At 45.2% G+C, this 23102-nt stretch overlaps 1 pseudogene; it reads right to left on the bottom strand.

The window, feature by feature from the left end:
• Positions 1-2233: 2233 nt before the first annotated feature.
• On the bottom strand, positions 2234-12829 carry LOC141992771 (sulfate transporter-like; annotated as a pseudogene).
• Positions 12830-23102: the final 10273 nt, after the last annotated feature.

Genomic DNA, 23102 nt, shown 5'->3' with positions numbered 1-23102 from the left:
AACTCAAGAAAAGTTACACTGTGTTTGTAGAATTCTTTTCAAGTTTATCCCAGCATAAAATTCATTCCTTATGAGACACCCTACATTTCAAGGTGCCTAAACAAACTATGTCCTGTCCGGTGGGAAATGTGCCCATTTTTCAGTACTTTAAACTCACTAAGTATTTATTTCTTTAATACATTAAAGGGTCTTACTCTAGCAAAGCAAAACACCCCCACCAAATCAAAAATCCTTTATTTCCTCCCATGATAATAAAAGGAAATAAATTATTTGCAAATTTAACTCAAGAAGTGAATGCAATTAACGCAATTAATAAAGTGTCACTGTAGCAAGATCCCGCATGACAGATTGCAACTGATGAGAGAGAAGCACAATTCTCATGGCTCTCTACTTGTAATGTGCTTATGCCCTCTGGTGACCAGCATGCCGTTAATGTTAATCATGAACCAGGACCAGAGAATAAAATACCCAGGCAGAGTGAGGTGAGGATGTATTTTCTTTTATTTTTTCAAAGGAGATGACCAAAGAGGGAAAGAACAGAGGAGGCACTTAGCAGAGACATTATAAATAAATAGGATCCTTATCAATAACAGGATTTCTATGTCATTTCGCGCATTACACTGATCATTTTACTGGCTCTTTCCAAACATCCCTCATTATGAGACAGGAGTATCAGAATTGCCAGACTGGATCAGACCGTAGGGCCATCCTATCCAGTATCCTGTCTCTGATGGTGGCCAATATGAGATGCAATAGGAAGATGTGGGTCTGACATTAGGTCTCATCCTGATCACTATACCCCTGAAGCATGAGGTTTAATTCAGATCCACCATTCAGATCCACTAGACCAGGCTCCCTCACTGGGGCCCGTTGTGCCCCAAAACAATACCCGGAACCACATACTCACCTCCGTCATATAATTATGATATGTTTTGTACAAAGTATGCCTTGTGGGGTATCATTTTAAAAGTCTTGACCTGTTGAACATTAATATCCTCTTGGATTTTATATGCTATCATTGTATGGGAAGTTATGAAGTTTTGCTATGTGTGTGTTACTGAAATATGTTGCAAGGTTGGGAACACCCACAACCAGCCTTTCAAGTGCAACAATGGAGGAGTCAGACGTGCAGATGGCCCATTAAAGAAATCCACACACCCAAGGACTATCCCAGGAACCATGTACAATCGAGACTTCTCAGCAATAGCACATAGACAATGGAGACTGCTTGACCCACGTCATAGCAAAGGCTCTTTCCAGCAAGATGGAAGAAGCTATAAAAGGCAGGAAGTGACATCATCCCCTGGCCTCACTCCCCCCTCCTCCCCCACACAAATAAACACCTGGAAGCACATCTGGAGGAAAAAGACTGAACTGGGGAGGTAGTCCCAGGCTGGAAAGGAGCCTGTGTATTAAAGAACTATACCAACTACCAGAGTGAGACACTGCTTGATTCAAATCCTGTCTAGTTTATAGAACTCAGATTGCGATTTTACTTTTATTTCTGAGGTAACCTCATGCTTATTGCTTATAATCACTTAAAATCTGCACGCTTATTACTTATAATCACTTAAAATCTATCTTTCTGTAGTTAATAAATCTGTTTTATATTTTACCTAAAACAGTGCATTTTGGTTGAAATGCTTGGGAAATCTGCTCATGGCTGGTGCACGTCCAATTTCCTTTGCAGAGGTGGTGGACTGGGTAATAAACTTACTTTGGTCAGGCTTCTGACCAAGGCAAGATGGTACAGCCTGGGGGTTCTAGGCTGGGGAGCTGGGATAATTGACTGGAGCCTCTCTATTGTTGGTTCATGAGTGGCTGGCAAAAGCATTCATGTAACTCAGCTGGGTGTGTCCTTGCCTGTGGATGTTTGTGTAAGTACAGTACCTGACAGAGGTTTGTGGCTTAGCAACAGCATCACAGTATGAAAGGAAGCCCAAGTTGGAGGGACAGAAAGCTCAGAGATACTCCAGTTCCAGGCTGCATGCCGGGAAATCAGTCACAATCATATCATCCCATCTTCCCACACCAATACAGTGCTATTCTACTGCTGATTACTGTGATCTCTCAACCCCAGAAATGCTAAATTCTATGGGATCAGCCAAGAAGAATAAAAGCAGAGGGAGGGGAAAGGGCTTAGGCTGCAGCTGAGAACATTCAGGCTCAATAGCAGAACAGGTTGGGCCTGCAAGCAAACAGCCAAGGGAAGCTGTGGAGTCGCCCTTGCTGGAGATATTAAATGCCTGGATGCTTACTAGGGATAATCTGACCTCGATGTCGGAGAGATGGAGGAGGGGACCAACTACAGACCTTTCCAGCTCAAAAGCTTCTGTCCATGCTGGGGTCCCCAAGCCCCAAAGAGTGACAGTTTCTCCAAGCTTTAGCATAGACACTTGCTATAGTGATGGGAGGTGTTCTCCCGTTGCTGTAGGTAATCCACTTCCATCCAACCTACCTACCACCTCTCATGGTTACTTCCATGAGAGGTGGTAAGTAGGTTGACAGAAGCGCTGTTTACACCGGGGGTTAGGTCGGCTAAACTGCATCTCTCAGGGCCGTGGATTGTTCTCACCCCTGAGAGACGTAGCTATGCCAATGTAGGAGTTCAGTCTAGCCCTGTCTTGCTGCTAATGTTCCCTTGTAATGTTCTGCTCGCTCTGAGTGTATGAAGATTTAAAAGGGTTCTGAGGCTCAAACTAGGCCCATCCCAATTTCAAGACAACCCCCATCCCTAACTGCTTATAGAGCTGTCTCAATGTTGGGGTCCTCTGAGATGTTCTGAACCTCAATGTCAAGGAAAGCAGCCCCTACCTCCTCACTGTCCTTGTGCTGCTCTTGGTACTGACTCTCCGTGAACTGCACAGCATCGTGGACACTGTGGAAGGCCAGCTCACCATTTCCTGTCTCACTCTCCCACCCCCCATCCTGGAGCAGGTGACGGATGGAAGGGTTGCAGTTGGCCAACAGGACCTGGATGCCAATCTCCTTGTAATCATGGTGCATCTCCTTCAGCACGCTGAGGCCCACGGTGTCCAAGAACTGCATGGCCCCACAGTCAATGACTAAGGTGTGTATATCTATTGGCAGAATGGCGGCTGCTGTTGGGTCCTTCTGGACTCCTTTCTTTGAAGGCTTGAGGAAGCTAAACCTGGAGGAGAAGCAGCTGTCACTGCTGCCCAAATTTTTGCTTTTGTCTTGGATTGAGCCTTTCGTTGTTTGGCAGCCACCATGGCAGGATTCACCCCAGTTTTCTGGTAGAGCGAGCTCTTGAAGTAGCTCTTGTTGGGGTAGTAAAGGGAGGAATTGAACCTGAAGATCTTGACATTGGTTATACTGCTGAGCTGCTTGTAACTGGTCCTCATAAATTTCGGTATCATTGACCTTGCCCAGAAGGGTGGCCCTGGGCCTCTGGATGCGGAAGATGATGCAGAGGAGAGCAAAGCAGACTCCCACCAAGAGTCCAATGTCTGTCAAGATCAGTGAAGAGGTCAGCATGGTGACCCACCAAACCACCGTGTCCACCTTGCTGAGTCGCCACATGCTGGGTGTGTCAGCAAACTTCCACAAGCCTCCCCAAAGGTTGGCGATGGTGATCACCCCAGGATGCTGATCTGCAGCGAGGAGAAGAGAGGGGCAATCCACAGCAGCACCAGCAGCAGCACCCCACAGGTGATCAGCCCCAAGATTTGGGTGTGACATCCTGTGGATTCCTTAAGCAGGGTCTTGGCCAAGGCTGCAGAGTGGCAAAGCAGTGAAAGAAAGAGGGGACCAAATTGCACATGCCAATGGCGATCATCTCTTGGTTAGCCCAGACCGTTTAGCCATGCTTTTTGGCAAAGATTTCTGCTAGGGAGACTGTCGTAGAGAAGCCAATGATAGCAACGGGCACAGCATCAACTGCGAGACTGGAAAACAGGTGCAGGTCTGGTACGGTGGGTTTCTGGAAACCAGTGGGGATGCTCCCACAAATGGCAGATTTGTATTGCTTCTCAAACTTAAAATAATAGGAGAGCAAAGTGCCAGCAATGACCACCAGCAGCTCCACAGGAAATGGGGCCTTCATCTTGTCCTTGTACCGGACATTGATCTCCTTGCCTGGTACAATGACGGCCAAAGCAATCAGGCTGGTGACCAGGTCACAGATGTTGGTTTTCTGAATGTACCGGAAGATCTCAATCCATGTCAGGATGAGGGATCCCACCCCCTCGTGGCGAGGGATTTTCAACCCAAGGAGATACTTCATCTGAGAGGTGAGGATGGTCAGAGAGGCTCCGGTCACGAAGCCACTCAGGAGGGGTTCTGACAGGTACACAGCTATGAAGCCCAGCTAGAAAACACCTAGAAGGATCTGAAAACAGAGCCAGTTGTACCCTTAGCATTGGTTTTAAAGTCAAGAGAGAGTGACTGACACAACGTTTCAATTTGCTGTCACTCTAAAGCTAGTGGCTGTTTTATCTACTGGGCTTTCACAAGAGTAAACTGTTATAATACAGAGAATGTTATTTGACATCAGGCTGAGAGCTAGCTAGCCAGAGAGGATTATAGGGCCTGTCTGTGTCCAGTGGCTCCAGAAAGGCCTCCAGAGCCGCTGTCACCATCTCCTGATGGCAAATGACTGTGATCAGTAAACACCGTGGAATCCAAGGGTAGGGCCAGACCCTCAGTCCCTCTTCTGGCAGCACTGCACTGATTAAGTAGCCCAAAGTAGCACTCGGGAGTCCTCAGGTTGCAATAAAGTCAATGTAGCCAACTCTACGCTCACTGTTTTCGGCCACCCTGGTGAAGGGGACATGTCAGTATCAGGCCAAGGGCAGTAGCAGATATAGCTGGAGCACACTGCACTCCAGCAATCCCCTGCTGGCAAAATGGTCCTTGCAGGAGGAAGCAGGGTTACTGCTCGTGTAATTCAGAGCAACTCTAAAACTGCTCCAAGTTTATGCCAGGAGGCAACCCAGCTCCAGGACTTGGGCATGGAGAGAGGGCTTATAGCCCACCTTCTCCCCCATCTTAGCTTCTGCCCCAAATACAGCTCAGACAGATACAAGGATCTGGCCCATGATATGGGAGAGAAATAAACCGATGTCCCAAAATTCAAAATATTTGGATCAGGGTTTCTAAATCCCCCAAAGCATGAGGGTGGTTGGCTCAAGCATTTTGGTTAGAACCTTTCTAACGATCAGCTAAGTATCACTGTCGTTAATTGTGAAATTTAATTGTGAATCAAGGCTTGGATTGTAAAGATCCTAAAGTTTTGGGGTGTTTGGTTCAGGCCAGTCCCTAAGTGGGGGAGACCACAGTGAGGAATAGAATGATAATGAAAGAACCATACCTGGTAAAGCCCAACAAGGAAAGTTAAGGAAATTGCCACAGTGATTGTATAGCAGCTTCTGTCACAGATGACTGTCCCGTTGCTGGGCAATGTGGAATTCATTAACGATGCAGAGCCAGTATTACCGTCTCCATACCCTGCTAGGTGAAGCCGCCGGTTCACAGTTTCCCCAATCATCAGGCACAGGACGCCAAAGGACCCGACAGCATTATGGCGCGAGGTGGCCATGACAAAGTAGATGATGGAGCAGAAGAAGTTGGTGTACAGTCCATAGATGGGGTCCTGGCTTCATAAGGGGGAGTAGGAGATTGTTTGTGGGATGGCAACTATCCCAACCAGTAATCCAGAGATGACATCCCCAAGCAACTGTTCCTTGATTCTGTATCGGGGAAGCCACTCCAGCACTGGGAGCAGCTTGAGGAAGAAAGTGATGACAATTTGGCAATTCCACTTGCAAGCTTCTTTGGCTTTCTTCAGGATGAGCTCCTTGGTGCTAAGACTTGTGGGCTCATGCTCCTCTAATTTGATGTGTATGTGATGAAAAGATGAATCTTGTGGTGCAGAGGAGCTCAGTGTTTCTATGCTCTGCTCAAACTTCTGTGTTGTGGCAGTCTCCATTGCTCCAGGAAGCTTAAGAGAGGACAGCAGGCATACTCATTAAGGTATTTATTTTGGAGTATATATAAGTATGCTCTGCCTGGACTCAGGGGCCATGCACAACACACAAATAGAGAAATGCAAGTTGCAAGGCAACAATTTGACATAAATCAGTTAGAAAATCATCTTTCCCTGAAGCTGGTTGATCTATTTATTCTGAATAATGGGCCTGATTCTCCACTGCACTTTGTGTAGTCATTTAAACCAGTGCAAAATGAGTGCAAAGTCAATCTGAAATGCAACCACATCAAAATAGTTGCATTTTACATCCAACAGACCAGGGGTTGGCAATCTATGGCACGCGTGCCAAACACAGCACACGAGCCAATTTTTAATGGCACGCTGCTGTCTGCCGGACCCGGGCAGAAAGCAGCGTGCCACTAAAAATCCTGCCCGGCCCACTCTTTCTGCCCCCTGCCCACCGCTCTCTCCTTGCAGGGCAGGCAAGCTCTTTCCGCCTCTTCCCCCAGTGTGCTGGGTTCCTGCCCCTCCTTCTCTCCCTCCCTGCGGCCAATCAGCTGATGGCCCTTGCTACCGAGAGGGAGAGGTAAAAGTGGGGGAGAGGTAAAAGCAGAGCCGCAGTGCGCTCTCTGCTCCAGGGACCTTGGAGAAGCGGGGTGGAATCAGGGTATATCCCCTCCAGCCCCCTGCCGTGAGCTGCTCAGGGCAGGGGGCTGGGAGCACCACCATGACCCCAGCCCACCCCCCCAGCCCTCTGCCCTGACCCCTGCACCCCCCCCACACACCCCAGCCCTCTGTCCTGACCCCTGCACCCTCCTCACACACATCCAGCCCTCTGCCCTCACCCCTGTACCCCCCACACACCCCATTCCAGTGCTCTGACCTCTGCACCCCCCCCCCACAACCCCAGCCCTGACTCCGGCACCCCCCACACATACCCAGCTTCCACACACCCCATGCCCTGACTCTTGCACCCCCCACATGCGCACTCCCACCCTGAGCCCCAAACGGGAGCTCCTGCACCCCACCCCCCACATTCCCACCTGCACCCCTCACACCAAATGGGAGCTGCCCAAGTAAGCGCTCCGCACCCAAATCTCCTGCCCCAACCCTGAGCCCCCTCCCTCATTCTAGCTCCTGGCCAGACCCTACACCCCAACCCCCAGCCTGCTCCTTCACCCCCAGCCCTGTTCTCAGCACACTCCCACCCTCATCTCAATGCAGAGAGAGAGGAAGAGAATGGGCTAGAACCAGGGAGAAGGCAGGTACCCACTCTATGTGGGGAGGGCCAGGACTCCAGACTGGCAGCAGGCTGAGCGGGGCCGGCAGCCGGGACCCTGGCTGGCAGGAGCCGGCAGACAGAACCCCAGACTGGCAGAGGGCTGAGTGGCAGCAGACTGAGCCACTCAGCCCACTGCCAGTCTGGGGTCCCGGCCACCGGCCCCGCTCAGCCCGCTGCCGGTCTGGGGTCCCAGCCGCCGGCCCCTTGCCAGCCCCTTGCTCAGCCCACTGACGGCCTAGGTGAATGGAACCCCAGGCCGGCAACAGGCTGGGCGGGCCGGCGGTGTAAGATCAGCATTTTAATTTAATTTTAAATGAAGCTTCTTAAACATTTTGAAAACCTTGTTTACATACAACAATAGTTTAGTTATATAATATATAGACTTATAGAGAGAGACCTTCTAAAAAATGTTAAAATGTATTATTGGCATGCAAAACCTTAATTTAAAGTGAATAAATGAAGACTCAGCACACCACTTCTGAAAGGTTGCCGACCCCTGCAATAGACGCTGGTGTAAATGACTATCCAAGGTGAAGGGCAATGGAGAATCAGGCCCAATTCTTGTTGCAAACATAGCAACAGAGCTTGTACAACATTTTATTTTTCCATGAGAAAATGTCATTTCATTGAAACTGAAATTTCTCGTAGGAATGTGTCGATTTTGAGGAAATTTAGTTGGGAGAGGGAGGGGGGAGTTGAAAAGAAGCATTTCAATAAGACCCAAACATAATGGTCAACATGTTCAGAATGGAGCATCTTGATTTTTCATTTCGAAAGACTTTTCATCTAGAATTTTCTTTTATCAATGGCCAGTGACGGGACACTAGATGGGGTGGGCTCTGAATTATTACAGAGAATTACTTCCCAGGTATCTGGCTGGTAGGTCTTGCCCACATGCTCAGGGTCTAATTGATCACCATATTTGGGATTGGGAAGGAATTTTCCCTTGTGTCAGATTGACAGAGACCCTGGATGGTATGGGCGGCACTGCAACCACCCCTTCGGGGAGGCTAGTCCCCCCAGCCCCGCCCCTTCCACCCGAGGCCCCACTCCTTCCACCACCTCGTTCACGAGAACCACTCCCCTCCCATCCACTCCAGCTGGAGGAGCCCCGGCCAAACTGGCCCAAGCCCCGGGCTACACCGGCCGGCCCCAAGCGCTGGACCGACCCCCAGCCATGCCAGTTGGCCCCAAACTCCTCAGCCATGCCAGCCAGCCCCAAGCGGCCTCAGGTTGCCAGCCAGCCCTGAGCCACCCACTGGTCTGGGCTGCCTGCTGGTCAGCAACGAAGTCCCAGCTCCAGGGCGCTGGCCGGAGATGAGCCTCCCCTGGCTTTGGGTGAGAGGGAGGGGCCTCGGGACAGAGCATGGGCAGGGCCACGGGCTGGGTTAGAGGAGATTTAGCTCTCTCTGGCCTTTGATACCTGACACCCATGCAGGGAGAGTTTTGCCTTCCTCTGCAGCATGGGACATGGGTCATTTGCAGGTTTAAACTAGTGTAAATGATGGATTCTCGGTAACATCAAGTCTTTAAACCATGATTTGAGGACTTCAGCAACTCAGCCAGAGGTTAGGTGTCTATTATAGGCGTGGGTGAGTGAGGTTCTGTGGCCTGCAACATGCACGTCAGACTAGGTGATCACAATGGTCCCTTCTGATCTTAAAGTCTATGAGTCTATTAAAATAAAATAAAAAAGTCAAAATCCAGACAAAATGTTTCAACTGTCCCAAAATGATTTTTTGGTCAAAAATTTCATTTCATGGGAAATTTTTGAAATTCTTTGTTTTTGTTTTGATTCGGAGCAGAACAAATTGGAAATTCCAGTTTCCACATGGCTCTATGCATTTCTTGGTTAGCAAATCATTTGTGAACCAAACCTGGTTTCTGTTGATGCTTATTACTTGTAGTATTAGTTTTGGCCAATAATTTACAGCCTGTTAGGTGCTATTTGGTATTTGTGCTGTATGATTGGTTACCTAAATCATGGGCTATTGTGCTTCTCTTCCCTGATTGGGTAAGTGAGTTTTTAAAAAGGAGAATAATGAATAGTGAGTAAGATGTTTTGCTATGAATTGTGATAACATTAGTGAAATTTTTGAGATTTGTGAACCTTGTCATGAATGTTCAGCAGTATCTGAATATTCATATATGATAAATAATATGAACCCATGAATTGTACTGAGCTGGCCCTGGTGTTTTTATTTGCATAAATATTTGTAAATTGGGTTTTTTGTTAACCATGCAACCAGCTCCACTCTCCTGGCTGCTACTACCTGAGCATCCAGGGAGAGGTAAGCACCAGAAAAATCAATTCGCAGCAAGCAAACCTCTATAACAAAGGAAGAGAGACCCCTTCTGTCCAAGCAGGTGAAATGAAGTGGTTGTGGTGTTTGATTATGAATCAGGAGTTCATCAAAACATGCCAAGTATTTTTGCTGGAAATTTTGAAAACTTTTTTTTCATTTTTATCAAATTTTCCTAGGAAAATTTTTCCATTTTTTCCCTACAAAACACCAATACCCCCAAAACGCTGAGTGTTCAAAAAAAACCCTTTTGGTTAAAAAAAAGATTTTTGGTTTTTAACTTTTAAACAGGAGCAGATTTACGTGAAACAAACTTGTGCGGTGGCACAGGGCCCTCAACAACAGGCGCCCCCCCCAAATACAGGACAAATATCTGACAACCTGCCCCCAAGTCCTGGCCAGCGGCGCAGCAGGGCTCAGGCAGGCAGGCTGACTGCATGTGGTGGCCAGTGGCCCCGTGCCGCTCCCGGAGGCGGCTGGCTGCTGGCAGGTCTCTGCATGCCCCTGGTGGTGGGGGGAAGGCAGTTCCGTGCACTGTCCCCGCCCCCAGCAGCACACGGAGACCCACTGCCCCCCTCGCTCCAAGGGGTGCGTAGAGACATGCCAGCAGCAGGGCTAAGGTGGCTCCCTGCCCGCTCTGCCTCCCTCCCTCCGCACCGCTTTTCTCCCAGAAGCGGCCGGCATGTCCCTGCGGCCCGTGGGGGGAGTGTATGTGTGTCTCCGTGAGCTGCATCCACCCCAAGTGCCAACTCTGCAGCCCCTATTGGCCAGGAACTGCAGCCAATGGGAGCTGCAGGGGCGGCACCTGTGGGCAGCGGCACACGGAGACTCCGTGCCCTCCCACCCCCTGCCTAGGAGCCGCTGCCAGAAGCATGTGTGTGCCGGTCACTTTGGGAGCCACCCCCCCTCCCACACGCCAACCCCCTGCCCCAGCCCAGAGCCTGCACCCCACACCCAAACTTGCTCCCAGAGCCCGCCCCCCCCCCACATCCCTCTCCTGCACCCCAACCTCCTGCCCTAATCAAGTTACCTCACTTTATTTTCATTTATTTCCCAGTACTTATAATACAGGAGGAGGATGAAGAAAAAAAGAATGAAAAATGGGGGTGGGGGTGGAGATAAGCGAGAATGTTCTTTTTCTTGGCTGGGTCCCGAGGGGGGAGCCCCAAAAATAAAGCTGCGCACAGGGTCCCACTAACTCTAAATCCGCCACTGCTTTTAAAGAAAGGAAAATTCCACCAAAAATGATTTTTTTTTCTGTGAAAATTTTCATTTTTCCAGAAGCTGCATTTCATTGAAATTACATTTCTACAGAAAAATTCTAAGCAGTTCTAGGAAGCATGTACATTCATTCAATATCCTAAGGGCAGGAGGGGTATTCTTTGCACAGCTGCATAACCATCTGATGGGTAAACTCGAAGACTGAACTCTTTAAAATGCCTTTTGCAGTCTCCGAGTTTGTCTATAACAGAGGTGGGCAAACTACGGCCCATGGGCCACATCCGGCCCGCGGGACTCTCCTGCCCGGCCACTGAGCTCTAGGCCCGGGAGGCTAGCCCCCGGCCCCTCCCCTGCTGTTCCCCCTCCCCCACAGCCTCAGCTCCCTGAGCTGCCGGAGCCATACTCTGGGCAGGAGGGCTGCGAGCTCCTGGGGCAGCGCAGCTGCAGAGCCCGGCCTGACCCGGAGCATGGCTGGCTCCGGCCAGGGGGAGCAGCTGTAGCGCCGCCAGCCACCGGTGCTCCAGGTAGCGCGGTAAGGGGGCAGGGAGCAGGAGGGGTTGAATAGAGGGCAGGGGAGTTCGGGGTGGTGGTCAGGGGGTGGAGGTGTGGATGACCGTCGGGGCGGTCAGAGGGCGGGGAACAGGAGGGTTTGGGGGCAGGGATCCCGGGGGGGCAGTCAGGAAGGGGGGGTTGGATGGGGTGGCAGGGGGTAGTCAGGGGTGGGGGAACTGGGGTGGTCAAGGGACAAGGAGTAGGGGGGGTGGATGGGGCAGGGGTCCCGGGGGGACCGTCAGGGAACAGGGGGGGTTAGATGGGGCGGGAGTCTGGGGGGGCCATCAGGGGGCAAGAAGTGGGGGGGGATAGGGGGCGGGAGCCAGGCCACACCTGACTGTTTGGGGAGGCACAGCATCCCATAACTGGCCCTCCATACAATTTCCAAAACCCAATGCGGCCCTCAGGCCAAAAAGTTTGCCCGCCCTTGGTCTATAACATGGAAATGTGACAGGCTAGCCTAGCCCAAACCCCAAAGGGTTAATGCAGCAGCCAGTTAGCCCTGACCGCTAGAAGCAGCCGAAGGGGGAACAGCTGAGTGTGAGCTAGAGTCCTGCCCAGGTCTGTGTGACTTGTGGTTGTAACTGATGTGTGTGTTTTGTGACTGCTGTTCTGTTCTCTTTGGACTCTTCATAAATTCCCATAAAGGTGTCCCCGGAGAAAAGGGACTGAATGCTGTTTCCCTGATTTATTTTGGGGCTAGAAAAACAGCACACCAGCCCCCAAGGGGTTAGTCCCGAACAACTATTGCAGATTAACTCCATGTGTGGAAGCCCTTATTCCAGAATATAAATCCCTTATTATGAATTAGCTTAATCTAGTTTAATCCACTTAGTAAATAAGACTCTCTTACTTCAGAATATGAGCAGCCACTCATGGAGTTAATCAGGAATAGTTAATTTGCTTTAAAGTCACATCCGACCCTTTTCTGGATTAACTTCCACATGTAGCCCAGCCCTAAATCCTGCTTTGTGGTGAGGTGGGTATTGCTGTCTGGTACTTTCCCAGCAGTCAGATATACTGCCTCACACTTGGTGTGGTAGTGGCAACAAGATTAGCAAACGCCCTTTTGAGCAGTGTCACCAGGGGACAATGGTCCATGGCAGGCTCCAGTTTTAGAGGGGAGATGTATTTAGCTAACTGTCTCACTTGCTCAAATGGAAATACAACCTCTTTGTGGTTCCCTAAGGCATCTATCACTGCTGCATGCAGTAATGCTACTTTATATGAAAACACAGGCTTTCATATTTTCTAGTCGTTCGGCCGGTCTGACCCAATCAAAGCCAGGAAATTCAGAGCTAGGGCTCCTCAAATTACCCCTGGCACCCAGACATTGCAGGGCTGCACTTCTGAAACCAAATGACACTGCCCTCTAGACAGTGTGTCTAAATCTCTGTGACCACGAGCTACCTGAAGGGAGATCTTCTGCATCTCCCAAGCTGCTTCCCAGCAGCCATCTTACCTCAAAACAGGAGCAAAGAGAAGAGAATGCATGAGGCAAAAAGTTTCAAACCTGTTTCCCGGTCCTCTTCCTGGATTGTATCTTGCTCCCATTGAGAAGAGACCTAGATAATCCACCCGTGCTGTTGGTCCTTTTTATCTGGCTCTGCCTGATCAAAATTGTGAAGCCAGCCAAACAGTTTGTATTTTGAAAACAAATAACATTCAAGAGGGATATTTTAGTGAAAACTTGTTCTGCCCATTAGGATGATTGGAAAGGTTTAGACAAATACTCCTAGCAAATGGCAGCATTGCCGATATCAAAAGATTTTATTTGGTAAACAAGGGGAATTGTGCCAAAGGAATCTCTCTCCACCGCCTACTGTGTCTTCCCTCCAAGTGCTGAAGGAGTCCTCTTAGCTGGCTTTGCTGCTCATGAGCAGTCCTTTCATATGCGGGCAGCTTTTGTCTGACTAGTTCCATGCTCACCTTTATTTCATCCTATAGGTACCTGTAAAAATGCCTAATATAGCAGTCACTAACTGTGCTATCCAGGTGTATGTACACCTCTGAGTACAGCATAGTGCCAGCCACCCATTATACAGAGCTAGTACAGTACACCCATGAGAATCCGGCAATGTACCAAACACCAATTGTAAAGTACACCTCTGCTGCTCCAGTAGTGAGTGTACCAGACCCCAGTTATTCACCTGTACAGAGTCATTAATGCCACACCTTCAGATAGGGTTGTACAAGAAGATTTGCACCGAAAGCAAAGCTCTGGTGACTTTGAGTATTTTGTGGGCAGTTAGGGAGAAGAAGAATGTGTGGGTGGGGTGTGCATGAAAGAGAAGCTGCATTTGGCATGTGTATTTTAGTGACTGTGTCATAAGCAACAAGGGATTTTGAAATAAACATTTCAGTACTGCTCACATACAGGCTTCAGAGATCAGCATGTCCTTATACTTGAAGATGGCATCAGTAGGACAGAGACAGCTTTTCCCAGGGAACAGAAACGCCAGCTTCATAAATATTAGCAATGTCCTTTCTCCTCTTGTGATCTGGGCCCACTGCTTAATTTATGCTACACCTTTCATTCCCTGCAGTACCCAACTCTATTCATATTTTCCATGCCCCACTATTGCCTCTTTCCAGTCTTTCCTCACTGCAGCTAGTCTCTCATAATGCCCAGAGGGGAGGTAGCATGGTCCAGTAGATTAAGACAAAGGACTGGCAGTCTGGAGACTGGGTTTCTATGGCTATGTCACTAGCTTTGTTCTGTGCTTGGGCATGCCACATACAGCCTGATTCAAAATCACTGAACAGCCAAGCTGATATGGGGAAAAGCAGGGATATCAAGAGAGCAAGTATAAAGAGAAGACTGTAAGGGTGAAAGAACAAAGACCAGCAGGATGCCCTCCACCCATCCAAGAGAGGATGAGGAGGAAGATTACCATCCTAGGATGGAAGATGGATGCAGGTCATTCTCTGAAGGATGAATGTGAAACGTGCCCTGTCATGTGATCTAACCAATAGCCCAGTGCATGGACCCTCCTGTGCATGGCACACTTTTTTGGCCAATCACTGGTTTGACTGTGGTTCCTCTCCGGAGAGGTTTTGTTTATGTTGAATTGGACACTTTAGGGAGGGGGCCTTTTTGCATTCTTGGTTGTGGGTGGCTTAATTTAATGTTTGTTTTTTAATGTGTCATGTGTCCTGGTGCCCCATCAATGGGCTTATTAACATTGTTCCATAAAGATGACTGTGTATAAAATAAATAATGGTTTCTTATTATGTAAGAAGTGAAAGGTGCAGGCTGGTGAATTTCTCCCACCAGCAAAAGCTTCCCCAGCCCCTTCCTTCCCCTCCATCTCTGAAGTAAATAGAAAACAAAAAGGATCACAAGCTGGTCCTAACCCCTTCCCCCTGTAAATGGCAGGTTTGGAATCCAGCAGTAATTGCAAGCAGTTTCCCCCTGAACAGCTAGTGGTTTTATTCCACAGATAAAGGGCCAATGGAGCTATGATAATTCATACCTACTAAGGAGCTAGCTCAAAGTGTTCACACATGTACATCTCTGTCTTAGGCTTCAGGGAAGCAGGTAGATGAAGAGCTCAAGAGATGTAGAGACTGAATCCCTGTTTCATTGGCTCTATGACAAGAGCAATAAAAGAACTTAAAAAAGAAACCCACAACAAAACATCATGTGACTTAGGGGTACTCAGCTGACTGAGACGGTAAACACAACCTGAGGAAAGGTCACCAAAATTGGCCGGTTCAAATGACATGTTTATTTGCAGATCCATCTTTTAAAGTTGTTCTCTATTGACACCGTAAACTCATTCAATTCCCTATTCTGGGACAGGTTTGAGTGGAGAAGCAGCCAGTACCAACTTGACCAATGCAAGAGAAGACAGGATATTGCCTGTTTGATAGATGGAGTTGTCTTGGTTGAGATACTTGGGTCCACTGTTTTTAAAACAAATGGATAAGACTGAGTTTTCTAAATTTTTTGTTTTTGTTCTAGTTTGTGAGGATGTAACACCAAAATGACAAGCAGTCATTGCAGTTAAAATGCAGTCGTACGGTGCATGTCTCAGGATATATCTACACTTCGGGCTGGGGGTATAATTCCCAGCTAGAGGAGATACACCTACAGTAGCTCTGATTCAGCTACCATGCTAAAAATAGTGGAGCTGCACTGGCGGGAGGGTCTAGCCACCCTGAGTACGTATGCATCCGCGATGCTAGGCACATACTTGGAGCAGTTAGCCCCTCCTGCTGCTCATGCCCCTGAGGCTATACGCTATTTTTAGCACGTTAGCTTAATCAGAGCTAGTGTGGGTATGTCTCCTTAAGCTGGGACTCAAACCCCCAGTTTGAAATGTAGACATACCTTAAAATGTATGTTCAGTAGAGAGCCAATACCAGTCTATTTCAGTCTCATGATGGTTTACTTATGATACCAAAACTACACCAGGAAAAAGCCATGGTGAGTAGCACTGTGCCTATTACTGATATTTTTTTCAGCTCACTGGCAATTCCAAGAAAATCAAGGAAAAAAATATTTCAGGTTGACCCAAAACCAAAAATTTGCAAAGTTCTTGGGGAATAAAAAAGTTAAAAAAAAAAAATGTTTGAAGCAGGAGGTCACTTAGTTAATTATGTATCCAGGAGATCTCCCCGTTAGCTCCGGGTAAAAAATTTTCATTCAAAAATTTTTCAGCAAAAAATGCCCCTCATATGATTAGTTCCTAGCCAGGCATTTTAAGGTAAAGGTTGTGTCAGTTAAGGTCAAATACTCTGTTAATGTGTGTAACTATAAGGTGTGGTTCTATAGACAATGCTTACAGAAAATATACTTGGAATATATACAGAGTTGGGAGTGGCACTGAACAAATTGCTTAATCCCCTCTGTCTCAGTTTCCCCATTTGTAAAACAGGGGCTATGTCTACACGGCAGTAAAACACCATTGGCTGGCCTGTGTCAGCTGACTAGTCACTAGTGCTCACAGGGGTCAGACTGCAAGTCTATAAAACTCCAGCCAGCACTGCAATTTTATAGCCCCACAGCCCAAGCCAGCTGACGCGGGCCAGCCAAGGTGGGTTTTGCAAGGTAGACAGACTCCGGGATACCAATTACATCACAGTAACATTGTGAGAATTAAAAAGCACTATACCCTATAAGTGAGTATACGTTTGTATTCAGAAATTTGGATAACACTATTCCACTCACTTCTCAGGGGGCATGGATCAGCATTCACGTCCCACTCCCCGAAAGTACCCAGCCTAGGCTGGGGAAGCTAATGATCCAACCAGTGGACCAAATTGGGTGATGAATGCACCTGAGGCACCTTGCACATATGCTAAGACGACTCCTCACTCATCTCTTGCAGTGAATTATGGTCCAGTTTGGAGATCTGAGCCTGGCAAAACAACCACCCAATGTGTCATAAATGACCATATCTGCAGAGGAGATGCATAGTGGCATTGCAACATGGAGCACTGAAGCCTGGACTGAGGGGAAAGCTTGCTTCTATCCATGCAGCATTAGCCAGTCACCTTCAATGAGCTCTTTCTAATACACTGTGATTGTAGGCATATTCTTAATATTTGTGATTCTGTTCATAATAAATTGTAAACCTGCCATATTGATTTATAATATTTGTAAATCTGCATTTATAATTCTTCTATTTGACATAATTGTAAATCTGCAATATTGATTTACAATTCTGTATTAAAGCTTGCAAACCGTACCTTGCAAACCGCTCAATTGGCTCTGCTTTCTCTAAATTGATACTTTCTCTCACTAGCTATTAAGATGGACGCTTGTAAAACTAAAACCGCTCACATTGACTCTGAATTGATACTTTCTCACTTGTTATTAAGATTGACGCTTGTAAAACTAAATGGCTTAATTGATTCTGCTTTCTCTGTATTGACGCTTTCCATTGATTGTAATTGAGATTGATGCTTATAAATGTAAACCAATCAATTAACGTTACTTTCTCAAATGGTTATGTTCAATTGGCTTTACTTTGCAAACGGATACTTTGTGATGGAGACTGACATGCTTTTTAACTAACTTCACTTTATGTTCAATTGGCTCTACTTTGCAAACGGATACTTTGTGATGGAGATTGACATGCTTTTTTGTAACACCCGTGAAGAGCTGCGAATTGGAGCGGTGCTCATAGAAATGTCACATAGAGACTCCCACCCTCTATAGTTTGGATCAGGAATGTTAAAAAACGGGGAGTCTCAAATAAATAACACCTTTGTATGATCAAAGAAAGTCAATACCGAAGGAATGTTAAGAGACAGGGAGTCTCAAATAAAATAACAATACTCGGTGAAATGAGAAATGTGTTTTTATTAAAGTAAGGAATGTATGTGAATGAATGGTGGGTTTTGAATACTCAGGGAAGTGCCAGCCTAGGAATTTAACATCAATTGGCCAAAGAAGACGCCAGGTGGAGACAACCAGAGAACCCCACCGGAGGGCAAACTGGGATCCACCCGACCAATTCAAAGGATGAAGAAAGCTGATGAGCACCTGAAAGCCATCCTGGAGCAGTCATGACTAACAATATGACAAAGCAAATTCCACGGACTGGCATAGGAAGAAATTCCTATAAAAATGGACACTAAGGACTGAGAACTTTAGAGTCTCCAGTTCTGCCACTACCCTTCAGGAGCATCGGATGCGCATCTGACACGGACTCGGCTCCACTCTCGTGTACAGGTTACCTGGCCAGTACTCTGTCACGAGCAACTTCTAGGCTGGTAACTATAACCCCTATGCAGAACTGGTATGAAAGAATGAATGAATGAATATATATATATATATATATATTTATATATATATATAGTTAAGTAAGGAATAAGTAACAATACGACAGTGCGAGTTTTATATTTCTTTTTATTATACTTACAATAAATGTGGCATTTTGCCTTGTCCCTTTAATAAGATCCTGCTGGTTTTTATTTTATTGGTATAACATGATTCATGTTCATATCAAACTGTGTGTACATGTGTATATATACACAATTAAACATAGGTGATTATGCTGTTACAGTCTGAGTATGAAAATGTTACTTTGTTACTAAATTTTTAAATAATTTAGGAAAAAATTAGCTGCACATGTCATCGCTGACAAATTTGTTTGGGTGGAAATTGTTGTCTAAAGAATAAGGGACCAGTGCTTCATGTAACATTTGTATCTGTACTTGCTTAATACCCAGATGAAAAGAGCTTAAACATCAAGAACAGAAAAATTATAAACATCCTCTTTTTAAATGTGGACAAAAAAGTTTACTAAACCGGATACAATTCTTGTGTTCATGGTTTCTCCACAGCCACTTTTTCATAAGGCACATTGGCATTAAAACAATATTATCAGTACTGTTTAACAGCTGGAGATAATAGAAAGAGTTTGACACTCTACAAACAAACACAAACATTTTTTCTATAGTAAGGCAAAATAGAGAGACTGACGAAATACTACCCGCCTTATACAAACTGGTATACAAACTGGTAAATTAGTACAGCTTTTTGGTGAAAAGAAAGATGTTCAAACACCAGGTCTCTTCTCTCTTTTGATGCATAGGCATAGTTTATGTTAACAAGTTACATGTGCAGAATGCAGTCAGATTAGATCACTTAATGGCTCTCCCCAGCTATCTAAATTCTTCTAACCTTGATTTCTGGTAAATGTTGTAGATCATCAGGTCAGTATCAAAACATCCATTTTGCAAATAGTTCATGGTAAAAAAAAAGTTATTTGGTTCATAGGTCAGTACAGTTCAAAACCTTCTTGTTAAACATAAAACATTTTTGTAAAGTGGGAAGATCTACTTCCTAATGAGAAATATTTGGCTACTTGAGTTTTTGTTTACTTAAATTTATCCCAAAATTTGAAAAGGGTAGTGATAAACCTTGTCATTTCCACTTAGGAAAACGTGGCTTTGATTTGTTGTGTGATACAAAATTCCAAAAGATGAGTCCAATGAACCAAGAAGCTGGTAAGCCTTTCAGTCTCCACAATGAAGCTTTAGCTACCTTTGACCATTTCCCAGCCCATATTCCCCCCATAAAAGTTTTTCTTCCTAAAGCTAGGAGTTAGCTAATTAAAAAAAAAAAAAAGAGATAATTTTGGCAGTAAATCTACTTAATACAAGCCTCTTAAATGCACTAACATTTTATATACCCCCAGTTTAGAGAGGCAGGCATCTGTCTGACATTATCTATAGAATATGAAGTGCAAAGATACTAACCACATCATGTCATTAAACAGTATATCTTTGTTTTAAAGAGCAGTTATTTTACCTGACTCCAGGCCCAGTTTTCTATTATTTCATGGCATCAAAAGTATAACTGAGTCAAAAAATTAGTTTCCTGCTCAGGTTGGAGTTTGATTGGAACAGAGAACTGTTCACAGTGTATAAAGTAAAGTACATGCATAATGCCTTGTTTACACTTTAAAGTTTTGCTGCTTTAACTATGCCAATGTAGTTGAAGGTGGCAAAACTCCCCTAGTGTGGATGCAAGTATACCATTATAAAAGCATTTATACCAGTATAGCATATTCTATACTGATATAAAAGGGCCTTACACCAGAATATGTGTGTCTACAGTAGGGCATAACTAGATCAGTATAACAAAATGACCCCCCTCATGATACCTCACATAGATATGCCAGTAAAACCTTTTAAGTGCAGGTTCTCCCACAGTAGTTAATCCACCTCCCAAAGAGGCAGTAGCTAGCGCTGTCTACACGGGGGATTCGCTCAGCTTGACTATGTCACTCAGGGATGTGGATTTTTCAAACTTCTGAGCTGAGTCGACCTAACTTTTTAGAGTAGACCTGGCCTTAGTCATCATTTCATTGCCTCTCCAAAAGCAGAGAGAAAAAAGCTCTAGGAAATGCATTGAAAGGAACAAGCCTACATTGCCTGAGAGGATTCACTCGATGACCTAATGCAGGGGTAGTCAGTAGGTGGACCACAGGCCAAATCCAGACCACCAGATGCTCTTGAACAGACCCCAAAATCTTTTTACTTAGTGTTATTTATTTATTTATTCTAATTATTTTCTTGGAGTCTGGACCTCGACTATACCTTGACAAAAAATAATTGACTACCCCTGACCTAAGGGATCTTTTCTTGCTTTAAATTTCTATGGTCTTCTTCTAGCACTAAAAACAATGGAGATCTAGGATCCAAGGCAACCAGAATTCACAGTGGAGTTCAGCACAAGTGAAAGGCAAAAGGATTTTTACTGAATCATAGTCCTTGGGTTCCAAACCCTTTTAGAGGTACCTTGCCACCTGTGATGTCTTGATTGAGCATGTTAGACTCACCAGCATCATATAATGAGTTTTAAACGGTTTGTTAGTAACTCAGACAGCAGCAACAAGTAGATATGGAGGCACCACTGGACGCTTTGGAAGGCTTGGAGTATAACTTTCCATTAGTTGCTGAAACCTGACAGAGAGTGCAGGAGAAATGCAAGCCCAGCAGTCTAGGCTGGTAGAGCTGAGGATACAGAATTATACACAAATAAATAAGCCTGAAAACAAACAACCCTACTGTACATAGCACGTATGTAATGAGACACAGTGACCCACAGCAACTACTCGGGACCTTGCATTGTTCCTACACTGACTGTGGAATAAGGCACAGCGCTATGCACACATGGAGAAGCCAATTTCATAATAGCCCCCATAATAAAGACACTTATGATTTGACTTTCCTGGGTAACATATTATTTGTGATAGTCTACAAAATTTCTCAAATCCTTATGCTGCCGTGTGAGGGTACAAAGCATTCCCTCTGATCTAAAGATAGGGAGAAATTATGAATAATGGTATGTTTAGAGCTTTGAACTCCCAAACACCCAATAATTTCCTCCCCCTTTTCTTCAGGTGTCATTCATTTCTTCTTTTAAACTCTTCATCCGGCTGCTTTGGATCACAGTATCAAAAGATTTAGCATTGAAAATAAGAACGTAAGAATGGCCATAATGGGTCAGACCAAAGGTCCATCTAGCCCAGTATCCTGTCTACCAACAGTGGCAAATGCCAGGGGCCCCAGAGGGAATGAACAGAACAGGTCATTATCAAGTGCCAGCTTCTGGCAAACAAGGTAAAAGCCATATCTCCAAAGACAATGGGTCTCCTATTCACAGTCAGTCATATGCTATGTCTTTTTACAATAAAACATGGGAAACAAATGCCAGAATGGCTTACGGCTCACATCTTGCAATGAATTAGAAAAAAAAAATGGACGGAGCTGCAGTGATTTACAAGGAAATTATTCCACTGGGGGTCATTACAAAGCACAAGACCAGGGTTAACGATGTGGCCATAAATCCAGGATTAAAATTAGTGCCATGTAACTCACTGCAGTACATTTGTCTTTGTTATTAATGAGTAGATTTTATTAATAAGTAGACTGTTTGAGTTTCAAAACATTTTAAACAACTAAAGCATTTATTAGTGCAATACCTACATTAAGAGTAATTGAAACTGCTATAAATAGCAGCTCTAAGTAAAAGCAGAGATTAAGTCACTTGTCAGGTATATAACTGAGACTATGTGAATATTAATTTCCATAATGCCATATCATTAAAATTAATTAATGTGCTAATGATCTCATAATCCATCATTCATATTGATGATTGCTGTATTAAGGATTTCTGGTATCAGAGTACTAAATTCTCAGCGGGTGTAGCTCAGCCTTGCTCTGTTCAAATGAATATAGGTCAATTCACACCAAATGAGGATCTGACCCAGAGTTCTGGAAGTATTATTTACAATTATTGCTACAATCTGGAGTGGAGTATGCATTCCAATATGCTAACTCAAATGATTTCCTCTTTTCTTTTATGTATCACTAAAGTACTAAAAGTCCAACACACACACACACACATATATAACTGGACTTTAGTGCATTAGACCTTCTTCCTCATCAGTAGTGCAACAAGTACAGTAAATAACATGTGAAATGGTAAACTCTAATCTTTATTTAGTGCCCATGTACATTTAAATGTATTATTTGTAGTGTTCTAATTCTCTACCTTTTTTGACATTTATCTATGAACACCTCTGAGTGGGGTTGTGTGTATTAATATACAACCTGCACATAAGCTATGGCATTCAGGACACTTTTGTATTACACAGAATTGTTCAGAAGGGTGTTTTTCTGCTTAGCTGTTGTTTTTTGTTTTGTCTCTAATGGTATTTGGGTATACCAAGAGGAAAAAACCCATTGTTGTCCATGTAGAAGAATAGCACTTATTGTGTCCAAATAATATGCATTTTAGCTGAACATAAATTAATTCTAGATGTGTCTTAATCACGCTGCATTAACAGCTCTAAACTGTATTTCCTGAGGGTTTTTATGGTTCTGTTATGAAAGTGAATATGGAACAGCTTTGAACAAGTGTTCTGCAATTTTGTGGGAAGCCCACACTTACTAGGAAGTGAAAGTATAGCAAAGGACAATGTTTCTCCAATATCAGTCTGTTCTCCTGAAATATGTTGCTAATCAGTATTTAAAACTAAACAGTTTAACAGTTTAATGGGGGGAGGGGGAGGAATAAAATCAATGTTCCAGTCACACTTTATGGTCCCGTGAACAATCATAATGAAAGCAATTCAGCCAAGACACTGCGTTGGCTGATACTCGGCTCATTCATTTCATTTACTCTCATGCTTAGTTCTTCCTCTAGTGCTTAACCTCTACATTTCTCAATATATACTGGTTTTTTCTTCCTACAATATGTGAACATGCAGAGCCCCCTGCTGGAATGTACAGGCTTTTACACTTAGACATAGCCCTGTCAGTCTCA

Source organism: Natator depressus, chromosome 8, assembly GCF_965152275.1.
Source record: "Natator depressus isolate rNatDep1 chromosome 8, rNatDep2.hap1, whole genome shotgun sequence".
Lineage (NCBI taxonomy): Eukaryota > Metazoa > Chordata > Testudines > Cheloniidae > Natator > Natator depressus.
The sequence above is the reverse complement of the archived record's forward strand: the minus strand, read 5'-3'. Positions and strand labels throughout refer to the sequence as shown.